Genomic DNA, 11,886 nt, shown 5'->3' with positions numbered 1-11,886 from the left:
AAACTGCTCCAAAGATGTGGTGTGGGGGGGGGAACGTCAATATATATGTGATCTTGGTGAAGTGGGAGTACATACAATCAAGCACATATTTTCGCAGAGGTTCTCACGAGGGTTACTTCTAGTCACGAGGAGCAGACATCACCATGAAGGAATTTAGTGCTTTTCTAGATACGAGGAGATCCAAGAACTGGGCTTATAAAATCAGCTCCTGGGGCTTCCCTGGTGGCGCAGTGGTTGAGAGTCCGCCTGCCGATGCAGGGGACACGGGTTCGTGCCCCGGTCTGGGAGGATCCCACGTGCCGCGGAGCGGCTGGGCCCGTGAGCCATGGCCGCTGAGCCTGCGCGTCCGGAGCCTGTGCTCCGCAACGGGAGAGGCCACAACAGTGAGAGGCCCACGTACCGCAAAAAAAAAAAAAAAGAAAAATCAGCTCCTGAAAACATCTAACTAGCTGAAGACCTGTTCTGTCAGTTTTTCTCAGAGCACCGAGGGCCTCATTCCTGATCTCCACCCTGAATTCCTTTCAGGGGGTGTTGAAGGTCAGCAGCTGCAGCGGCACCTGATTTAATCCTTGTAGAGTAGATGGCAAGTACCAGTTTGTAGTTGACAGTTGTCGGGGGTCCTTATGAAAAACACAGATGGGACTGTGGTAAAGAGGGCTGGACCCACCCTAATTCTGGCCTGTGTGCCACCCTTGTATCTGAGAAAGCGGTAAAGATCATGTCTATGACTTTAGACAAGTTACTCGAGTCGTTGAAACTCAGTTTTCTCTCCTGTAAAATGGGTATAAAAACCTACTTTGTCATGAGGACTTAATAAGCTAATACTAATAACGGTAGCAATTATTACTGGTGACTGAATTCACAAATTTTGGTGCCAAGTGACCTGGGTTTAAACAACCCCTACCTCCTGCTCTGCTGCGTAGCACACTTGTACTCTTCGCACAGTTTCTTAACCTAAGTCCTGGCTTGCACAACCGCCAAGAGGACAGGACGTTAGCACCCATCTCCTGGAGTTAGGAGGGACTCAAAGAGAAAGTAACTCAAGAGCTGGGCACATAGGACGTCCACGGCCAGTACTTTCTATGCATCGGGCCCCACGGGGAGCACTTGATTGACATTTATACTCTCATTTCATCTTCACGGCGGAGCTTTCTTTTCTCTCGTTTCTCATAAATAATAGGCGTCTTGTGTTGAATGCTCATGTATGGCAGCTGGTCTCCTAAGTTCTTTACATTTTCATTGCATTCTCTCAATGATCCTATGAGGAAGGTACTGATGTCCCCATTTTACATGTGAGGCAACCAAAGCCCAGAAGTGTTACATCCATGATACGCAAAGGGTGTTCCGCACACTGCCCACGTCAGCATCAGCATCCTTCCAGGAGCTGGGCGGACATGCAGAGTCTCAGTCCCTCCCTGAACGACTGAGTCAGATCTGTCTTTCAACAAGATCCTCGTGCCCGGGATTCCTATGCCGTTTACAGTGTAAAAACCACTCAAGGTCAAGGGCCAAATCAGAGCCCTAGCAGAGCTGTAACTGCAGAGCAGATACTTTTAACTGCCTCTAGGGATATAGTGCCCACCAAGGAACGTGCTCACAGGATATAATTTCCCTTTCCCCAGCAATGATCAGTTAGACCAAGTGCCTTCTCTGTTCCCTCCCACAGTTCACCCTTTCCGTTCTGTTGCCCTTGCTGTTCTGATTGAAATCGCAGCTCTGGCTGCCATGCTTCCCTCAAATCAAGCTCTGCCAGTGGCCATTCCAATGATCTCCAGTAAAAGTGCTCCTGCATAAGCTACAGTGGGATTCCCAGAAAGGCACTCGCCCCAGGAAAACAGCAGAGTTCTGAGAACCAGGCAAGCCCGTACTCCTGGGAATAAGGTCTCAGGCAGGCCTGCCAGAGTACACTGGGCTAAGCACACAAATAATGTCATCTCCACTTGGGGCAGAAGCAAACCACCAGGAAAACCACTGCCTTCATTCTTTTTTTTTTTTTTTTTTTAATATTTATTTATTTATTTGATTGTGCCGGGTCTTAGCTGCGGCAGGCAGGCTCCTTAGTTGCAGCATGTGGGCTCCTTAGTTGCGGCATGCAGACTCTTAGTTGCGGCATGCATGTGGGATCTAGTTTCCTGACCAGGGATGGAACCCGGGCCCCCTGCATTGGGAGTGCAGAGTCTTATCCACTGCGCCACCAGGGAAGTCCCCCACTGCCTTCATTCTTATTCTCAGACTAGAGATGTGGGAAGCCATGTTAGGGATACTGTTCCTATGCCGAGTTCCTATGCCGATGAGCCTGGCTGTAGGGTGTTGGTTTGCAACCTTCAAGTTCCCGGGATGAAATCTGAAATTGGTCCCTGTACACAGAGGACAAGAAGAGACAGAGGAAGGAAGCAGAGCACCCAGAGTGGCAGGTGGCAGCTTTAATAAGCCAGAGAGCTCAGGTAGGAGGCTGGTTCCTGGGCAGCTGCAAGAGGATTGAGCTCCACATCCCCCTGCCAGAATCGCAAAAGTCTATGTGGAGGCCTTACCTGGGTCCCGTCGTGTTTCAGTCCAGACGGTCTCAACACTTTGCTCTCTCAAGGCTGCATCCTTGAAAATGGCTCCCACCGTGGGAAAGGTGGGCAGAACGTACATTCCATCCAAGGACGGGGAGGGGGTGAGGCGCCTCAGATTGCCTGGGTCCCTGGCCCGCCCTCTCCATGACCTTTTCCAACACAGGGAAACATAATGCTTCCAAAACCCAGAACCTAATTGAACCCTTGATGACTGTCCTTTGGGCGGTGGCAGCAGAAGCCCACTTCCAGAAGGTTCAGAAGGCTCGAAACAAAGGGCAGATGATGTACGACACATAATAACCAATTCTTCCCTTTACCTTCAACAAATGGATCTTATTTCAATATGCGTCACCCCATTTCAATGACTTGTTGCCATAACTCAGCAGAGAGGTGGTCCCTATTATTAGGATTAACTAAACCTTGCATTCGCTTTACAAAATTGAAGAGGAGAACTTTCAAATGAGGATACCACACAAATAAATGTTAATCTTACCACTGTTTATAAGTTAGAAGAGTGTCTTGGCTTCAACATACAATTGTGCTGGTTCAAGCACAGGACCTGGCCACCCCCAGCTCACCCCACCTGGGGGACAATCCACCTGTCAGAGCCAACAACCACATCACCTACACTGCCAGTGTATGAGAGAGCAGAGATGCTGGACATTTTCTGAAATTAGAACTTGATGCTGAACTTTCTCGGGGATGAATAATCTCCTTTGCTTCTGGATAAAGCATTTCTACTTCTGGGCAAACCAAACCCTCTCTCATCCTGGTTTCTCCCATGCTAGGAAGGCAGAGCTTTCTTTTCAAGATGATCCTGAACCCCTATGCTCTTTTGGGCAAATCTCCTGTATCTATAGGAGATAGACCTTATATAGACCTTAAATCTGGCTTTGTCGAACTATGCTACAAGAGCCTGGCAGGTTATTCGAACTTTCTGAACTTCAGCTTCCTTATCTGTACGTTGGGAGTAAGGTTGTGTTTATGTAAAGTGTTAACACGTATCATGCCTGGTATACCATTCGCACCCACTTTGTGTCTTCCCTACTTAGGTTGCTTCTGAACCCATTTCCTCCTCTGGTTAGTGGCATCTGGACTTCCTGTGGGGAGCCACACGCCCTCCTGCTCTAAGTCCTGGCAGTTCAGTTGACATCATATAGCACCAGGTTTCAGTACATTCCCAGGTCTGGCCAGTACTCCAGCCATAATGAATGGTTCTGGAATGGTCACATGATCCAAGCTAGGTAAATCAGAACCAATACCAGGATTTTTGCTGGTACTGATGGAAAGGTGAATATTTTCTACTTAGGTTACTAAACTGGGCAAGGTAAACTTGAAGGGCCAAAAGCTACCACATGGATAGTTCTTCCCTGAGAATGAAGACAATCCAAAGGAAAGGAGAGCCGGAAGACTGCAAGAAAACCCTCCCTTCTTTTTATAGACAATATAACTCTATTTTTTAATTTTTACTTTACATGGGACTATAGTTGGTTTACGATGTTGTGTTAGTTTCAGGTGTATAGCAAAGTGATTCAGTTATACATATACATGTATCTATTCTTTTTCAAATTCTTTTCCCATTTAGGTTATTACAGAATATTGAGCAGAATTCCCTGTGCTATACAGTAGGTCCTTGTCGGTTACCTATTTTAAATACAGTAGTGTGTATATGTGTATTGCCCCCTTTTTGGAGTTTAGGAATAATTTAATTACACAATTATGGAGTTCGATACAACACTTAGTAGCCATTTTTCCTATTAGACTTTATTTTTAAGAACAGTTTAGATTTACAGAAAAGCTGTGCAATGAGTACAGATGGTTTCTATAAACACTGTTCCCAGCTTCGCCTACCACGAATCATTTACATTAGTTAAGGTGCATTTGTTACAATTAATGAACCAATACTATTGCATTATCATTAACTAAAATTCACAACGAAGAGCCGATCTCCTGCCTAGAGGGTTGAAGTCTGGCTGCCTGCAGTCTAGGGGCCCACAGAAAAGACAGCCATTCAGTCTGCAAGCTGCCTTCGTGCAGAGGCTCACTCCCACCGCCATGCGCCCCAGTGGTACCCAGTACCCCCGATGCCTGAGGCTTTCTAGTTCCGACTCTCCAGGGAGGAGGCCTAGATGAACAAAAGTTAAATGAATAGCCCAAAGTGCTGAGCTTCGAGCTCGGGCAGTCTGTGTCTAGAGACTACAGGACACTACACCCCACCCCTGTTGGGGTAGTAGTAGTAATGATGGACAGTGGTGGCAGCTAGAGCTAACCCATACCTCACCGCTGGACCTGAGGGTTGATAAAGTGCTGGCACACATGCTACATTATTTGACCTCATTTAATGCCCATGGGACACTAGCTGATGCCACAGGTGAAATACCCAACACCGAATAGACGGCAGGGACACTAACACAAAGTGTGAAACTCTCCAGGGTGGCAGGACTCCTTCTGCATTACTATTCATTCCTGTCCTAGGACTTTCTCAGCCCCACTCTGGGTCTGTCACCAGCTCAGTGATTTCCTGCAAAGTGCACAGTCTTGGTTTGTGTCTAACGTTGTTTCTGGTCCCAGAAGGGTACGCAGACCTTTCCAGGAGTGATGGGCTCAGGTAGTGACAGTTCCGATCTTTGATCTCTTGTTGTTCTTTCTTTCTGGAATTGGACAGTGGAAGTTGGCCCTGAGTCCCTGGATTCATCGATCCCTGAGTAGACAGAAGCATGAGCAAGACAGGTTCAGTTTCCTACACTCAGACAGGTCCGTAGCTGATCTATGCAAGGCCCCACAGGGAACTAAACAATTCAAAAATACTGGGGAAAATCATAACAAAATAAGTGGGATCCAAACATGCAAATGTGTGAAACATGGATCGAGTTATCTGGGGATTAAGGAGTGACAGGGCAAGCCCAAGCTGCTGGCCAGCTTCAGATTCAGCAGGACTGGCTGTAATTTGATGCCACCTTGCGGCGGTTATCCTTTTCAGCTTAAATACCGCTGCGGACAACTCTGGGTCCTGTGGCTGCCTGGGATTCCCAGGAAAGGCAGCAAAGATGTGAAGAATTTCCTCATAGATGTTGGCACAGTCTGGGAAGATCAGTCAGGAGGGTCCTAAAAACATAGGGACCCATCCGCCCCTTGCCTGCTTCCAGAGCCGGGCTGCCTGCCATGCACTGCAGTCCTTCCCTCCCCTCCTCAGCCTCCTTTCTCCCCTCCCTGCACCTTTGAAGATAAATACTGGCGCGTGCTCCTATTTGTATATGGGAGCGTGGCAGAAGGTGAGAGGCAATCACAAAACACTCATTTCTTATTCTCTCAGGTGCCTTGTAATGGCGTTTTATGCGAATAAGTTTTAAAGTGCTTCCAAATCTTACCTGAACTACTTCTACCAGTTCTTACGCAGTCCTGCCATCAAGAAAGCTCCACCTTCTAGCAGGTATCCTTTCTGTTTTACTTAGGACTAGATTCTCTTAATAATCGTCAGGGAAGCAAAGTGGGCTCTTTCAATGGTTCTTTTTTGTATATTATAGTTCTGAGGTTACAAAACTGCTCCCCGAGGTCTCCACATCCCTCAATAAGCACGTGGCAAATGTTTTAAGAGTAAGGAAGGTGTCTTACCCTCCTTAGCTTGACCCACAGCACTCTGATCCTGTGCTGAGCATCTATTAGGTGCTCAATAAATCTTAGATGAATGAAATGGGTGAATAAATCTGATGATTCGATATCCTAATGATATACACAAATCATATAATAAAACTGAAAAGGACTTTATACAAGACAATGTGAAAACTGTCCACCTTTAATGAAAAAATATATACCTGGCTACTCGGCTTATTCTCACAGACTCCTCGATTGTGATCTTAATCAGATGGGAAAAAAAGACTCCATCATTCATTCACTCAACAAACATTTTTTGAGAACCTACTAGGCTCCAGGCACTGTAATAGGCCTTGGAAAAATGAGACGTCTTGGTGAAAAAGAAAATCCAAGTTCCTTCCCTAACTGAGCTTACTTTTTATAGGTATTTAGGGGTTGGAAAGTGTTACAGACTGAATTGTGTCCCCCCACTCAAAATCCATATGTTGAAGTCCTAACACCCCATGTGACTGTATTTAGCAGCAGGGGCTTTACAGAGATGATTAGTATTCAATAAGGTCAAGAGAATGGGGCCCTAATCTGATAGGACTAGTGTCCTTATAAGAAGAGGAAGAGGGACTTCCCTGGTGGCGCAGTGGATAAGACTCCGCACTCCCAATGCAGGGAGCCTGGGATTCAATCCCTGGTCAAGGAACTAGATCCCACATGCATGCCGCAACTAAGGAGCCGGCGAGCGGCAACTAGGGAGCCCACCTTCCGCAACTAAGACCTGGCACAACCAAATAAATAAATATATATTTTTAAAAAAAAAGAAGAAGAGGAAGACACACCAGAGATCTCCGTCTCTCCCCACACACAGGGGAAAGGCCATGTGAGGACATGGCAAGAAGGTGGCCATTTATAAGGCAGAAGGAGAACCCCCACCAGAATTGAACCCTGCTGGTACCTTGACCTTGGACTTCCAGCCTCCATAACTATGACAAAATAAATTTCTGTTGTTTAAGCCACCCAGCTTAGGGAGTTTCATTATGGCAGCCCAGGCTGACTAATACACAAAGCATCAGTGGTTACTGTGAAAGATAGGAGAGGAGAAAGGAAAGAAAGAAAATTGCTCACAGGACAGGAGTACTGAGTGATTTTGATCATCAATTCGAATTCTTGTTATTTATCTAACAAGTTAAGATGACTCCTATTCTTTCAGGGATTCCAGTAAAGGAATATCTACTTCTCTTGAGACTCCTCTTGATGATTACCTGGCATTCTCAGCCCTGTCGAAAGCCTTTCACTGCAAGGTTATGTTCATTGTTTATCTACCTCCCGAGACTCAGAGTCTCCTCCCATGTGGCAAGTCTCAGCCTCGTCCATATGCCAGCTGCTGTTGCTCAGAGTCTGGCCTAAATATAGCTGCATCCCTCTCAGGGTTTTCTCATTTCTCCTGTGAACAAAATGCTTTGATTCCCAGTTCTGGTTTTAATTGGACACCTGGGTAATTTATTTCCATAGATGAGCAATCTCTCTGCAGTCTTTTTGAATCACCAAGACAGTCTGCCCTCCCTTGCGTCTTGGAATGAGGTAAGCATATACCCCAGTCAGCTGCTACGTGGGCCTGGTCCCTGTTCACATGACTAAACTTGGGGTGTTTGCATTTGTTATCTATTGCCGTTTAATAAATTACCACAGAGTTAGCTGTTTAAGCAACACAGATATATTATCTTCATTTCTGTGGACCAGGAATCCAAGCTTAGCTGGCTTTTCTACTTCAGGGCCTCTCACATGGTTGCATCAGTTTGTCTCATCTGAAAGCTTGACTGGGGAAGGATAAACGTTCAGGCTCCCTCGGGTTATTGTCAGAACGCTGTTCCTTAAGGCCTGCTGGACTGAGGGCGTCTGTGCCCTGCTGGTCATTGACCAGAGGTCACCCTTGTTTCCTTGCCACGTGGGCCTCTCCAACATGTGCATTTACTTCAGCCAACCATGAAAGCCAAGTGGGCAAATAGAGAGAGTCTGCTCGCAAGACAGAGGCGACAATCTCTTGTAACCTAATCATTGGGATGACATCCCATCGTCTTTGCCATTGTTCTGTTGATCAGGAACAAGTCACCAGGCCCAGACTACTCAAGGGTGGTGTGAGCTGATTACAAGAGGATGTGGCTATGTGGAGGTGGCCATCTTAGAGGTTACCTACCGCAGTGCTGGTGAGCAGAAAAGGAGCCACTCTGAGCCAATGGTCGTCTCTACGTTTCTTCCACACCCTTGGAAGAACTACTTACTTTCTTATTTCTTAAGGAAAGGAAATCTAGGAAGGTGATACTGATTTGATTGTGATCTACGTTATAGAAGCCATGTCAATTCTGTCTATGAAACATCTCCATATTCCTTATACCTATTGCCCTCAGCCACTTGAACGACTGACAGTTACCACCTGTTAAATGCATCCAGATGGAACTCACATTATGTCTGCCAAACACCACTCTTCCTGTCTCGGGAAATGGACCATCGCATCCCACGTTCTCAAGCCAGAAAGTAAGAAGTGACCCCTGACTACTTCCCCTCTTTACTCTGCCTTCACTGAATAAAATATTAATAAGTAGTTCAATAAGTTATGGTAAGTTATGTAGAAGGGGACCTACATGTCTATAGGGGTAATTATTTGGGGATGATGAAGGCAGGGCAACAAAAAAAAGTCCCACGTGGGGCTTTCCTGGTGGCGCAGTGGTTGAGAGTCCACCTGCCGATGCAGGGGACACGGGTTCGTGCCCCGGTCCGGGAAGATCCCACATGCCACGGAGCGGCTGGGCCCGTGAGCCATGGCCGCTGAGCCCGCGCGTCCGGAGCCTGTGCTCCACAATGGGAGAGGCCGCAACAGTGAGAGGCCCACGTATCGCAAAAAAAAAAAAAAGAAAAAAAAAAATTCCCATGTGATTTGGGTAAATTAATTTACCTCCCTTAGATCTAGTTTTCTTTACTAAAAAACGATGGGATAATACTGGGAGACATATGTCAAAGAGTTGCTATGAGGATCAAATTAAATGATATCTGTAAAATGCTTAGATTATTATTTTACGTCTTGGGAGCCCTCCATATGTCAGCTACCATACCAGCTATGAGAGAACCACATGGTGACTGCCATCGTTTGTTCACTAAATCAGCAGTCTCCTCTCTCTTCCACTTTAGAGGCTAAAAAGCTAAACACACATTTTCCCAACCTCTCTTGTAGCTGGGGTTGCCCAGGGGACATAGTTCTTGGAAAGAAAAAAGTCTTCTGATAAGAACCTCTTCCTTCCTTGAATAAGGATTCAGTGTCTTCCATTTGCATCCATGAGGTAGCAACATGCGGTTTAATTCCAACACACTAATGATGGTGGAAAGAGTGTGCTCCTAACGACATTGTCAAACAGCAGAACCAATGCCAGCACCCAGCTACCTTCAGGCTTCTTGTCATCTAAAAGAAAGAAACCAACCTCTACGTGTATTCTGTTATTTGCAGTTGAAAGCATGCCTAACAGATACCTGTTTCAATAGCCTGGAACTCAAATATCAGAAAATCTAGGACAGAAATATTTTCACCAAGGTCACAGCTTCTATATCAATCCAAGATTTGAAATTCTGTCTTTTTCCACATTGAATAACATCTTATAGCTCTTATAAATGCAGCAAAATTGTGTGGACTTCACAATATGTTCCGTTTGTTCTTCTTCTTAATTTGGTATATTTACTTTAAAATTATATTCCTGACAGTGAAGAGAGCTCCACACACTTAAGGCTTTAATATGATGTCAAAGAAGCAGTAAAGGAAAAAAGGGAAGGTGGGAGCAGAAAAAAGGCAGAGCCTCTGAAAAAGACAATAAACAGAAAAGGAGATAAGTATATTGATACAACTGTATGTAATGTCAGCCTTGAATTGCTGAAGTTTTTACAATGTTGACCTTAGACTTTGCCTACAGGAGTAAATTTATTATGAGACATGTTTTCCCTCATCCTGTCTCTTCCTAAGAATTCCCAAAAGTGGTATTTTAGGATCATAAGAGACATATATGTAGACATCAGAGGCACAACATGCAAAGTAAGTTAAGGGCCCAGGAAGAACTTACTGATACAAAATCTTTGGTCTACACTCCTGCCTAGAAATGCCAAGACCTGGCTGAATGTACTATCATAAGATTTACTAAAGTACAGATAATACAGCCACGAGACTGACTGTAGAGGTGCAATGGCCACTCACCACCCATGACTATAGAGCACTTGACATGTGGCCAGTGCCATATGTTGATATGGAAATATTTTGTATATATTGGGATAAAAGAAAATATATCCTAAAATTAATTACACTTTTTCTTTTCATTTATAACATGGTCACTAGAATTTTTAAAATTATACATGTGGGGCTTCCCTGGTGGCGCAGTGGTTGAGAATCCGCCTGGCAATGCAGGGGACACAGGTTTGAGCACTGGTCAGGGAAGATCCCACATGCCACAGAGCAACTAAGCCCGTGAGCCACAACTACCGAGTCTGAGCTCTAGAGCCCGCGAGCCACAACTACTGAGCCCCTGCGCCACAATGACTGAAGCCCACGTGCCTAGAGCCCATGCTCCGCAACAAGAGAAGCCACCACAATGAGAAGCCCGTGCACCACAACGAAGAGTAGCCCCTGCTCACTGCAACTAGAGAGAGCCCGCACACAGCAACAAAGACCCAACACAGTCAAAAATAAATAAATTAAAAAAAAAAAAAAATATATATATATATATATATACACGTGGTTCTCACTATATTTTTATCAGAGAGTATCCCTCTAGAACATGATGGCTCTCGTTAGCCATGAGTGTGACCCAACTTCACTTACCGGATTGAAAGAAATGAGTCTAAACAGACTAATGACAGGATGTGGACATTTCCACGTGGAGGACAGAAAGTTTGAAAAGGATGGGTCTAAGCAGAAAGTGGGCGTGATTCTAACAAATAAAGAGCATGCTTATGGAGGTTCATGAGAGGCTGGGGGATGGAAGAAAAGGGAAAATCCTTAAGAAAGACCGTGGCTCCAAAATCGTGTTTAGGCCATGGTGCAATCTCACCTGGGGCCCATTCCATCTGCCTCTGCTTCTTGTACTGTTTGTCCACCACAGTCACCTTCTCAGGGACACTTGGTCTCCACGAGCTATTTTTCTTAGAGCCCCTTCCAGGTCTCCCAGTGTGATGAAGGATTTTAATGCCCTGGGGCCACTACTATAGAATTCTAGTTGCAAGGTGGCTTTTTTTTTTTTTTTTTTTGCGGTACGCGGGTCTCTCACTGTTGTTTCCTCTCCCGTTGCGGAGCACAGGCTCCGGATGCGCGGGCTCAGCGGCCATGGCTCACGGGCCCAGCCGCTCCGCGGCATGTGGGATCTTCCTGGACCGGGACACGAACCCATGTCCCCTGCATCGGCAGGCGGACTCCCAACCACTGCGCCACCAGGGAAGCCTGCAAGGTGGGTTAATGGAACCGAAATGACAAATGTTTCTCTGCACGGCAGAGACTTAATCAGTTAGCTCAAACATGGAACTCCTGAGCTAGCCTTGAAATGAGCTGCTAAGAGACTCTCATCCATCTTCTGTTTGAAGCCTTCCAGGTCTCCATCGCCTGTGATATATTGTCAGTTTCCACTAAAAGCCTGGAGTCCCATAGCACTTACTCTCTGAAGGACCTTGGCTGTTCTGGAGAAAACTATTAAATGAACAAGTCAGCAGAGCTTCAATAAAC

Source organism: Orcinus orca, chromosome 10 (assembly GCF_937001465.1).
Source record: "Orcinus orca chromosome 10, mOrcOrc1.1, whole genome shotgun sequence".
In the NCBI taxonomy this organism is placed as follows: Eukaryota; Metazoa; Chordata; class Mammalia; order Artiodactyla; family Delphinidae; genus Orcinus; species Orcinus orca.
Note: the sequence above shows the minus strand (reverse complement) of the source record.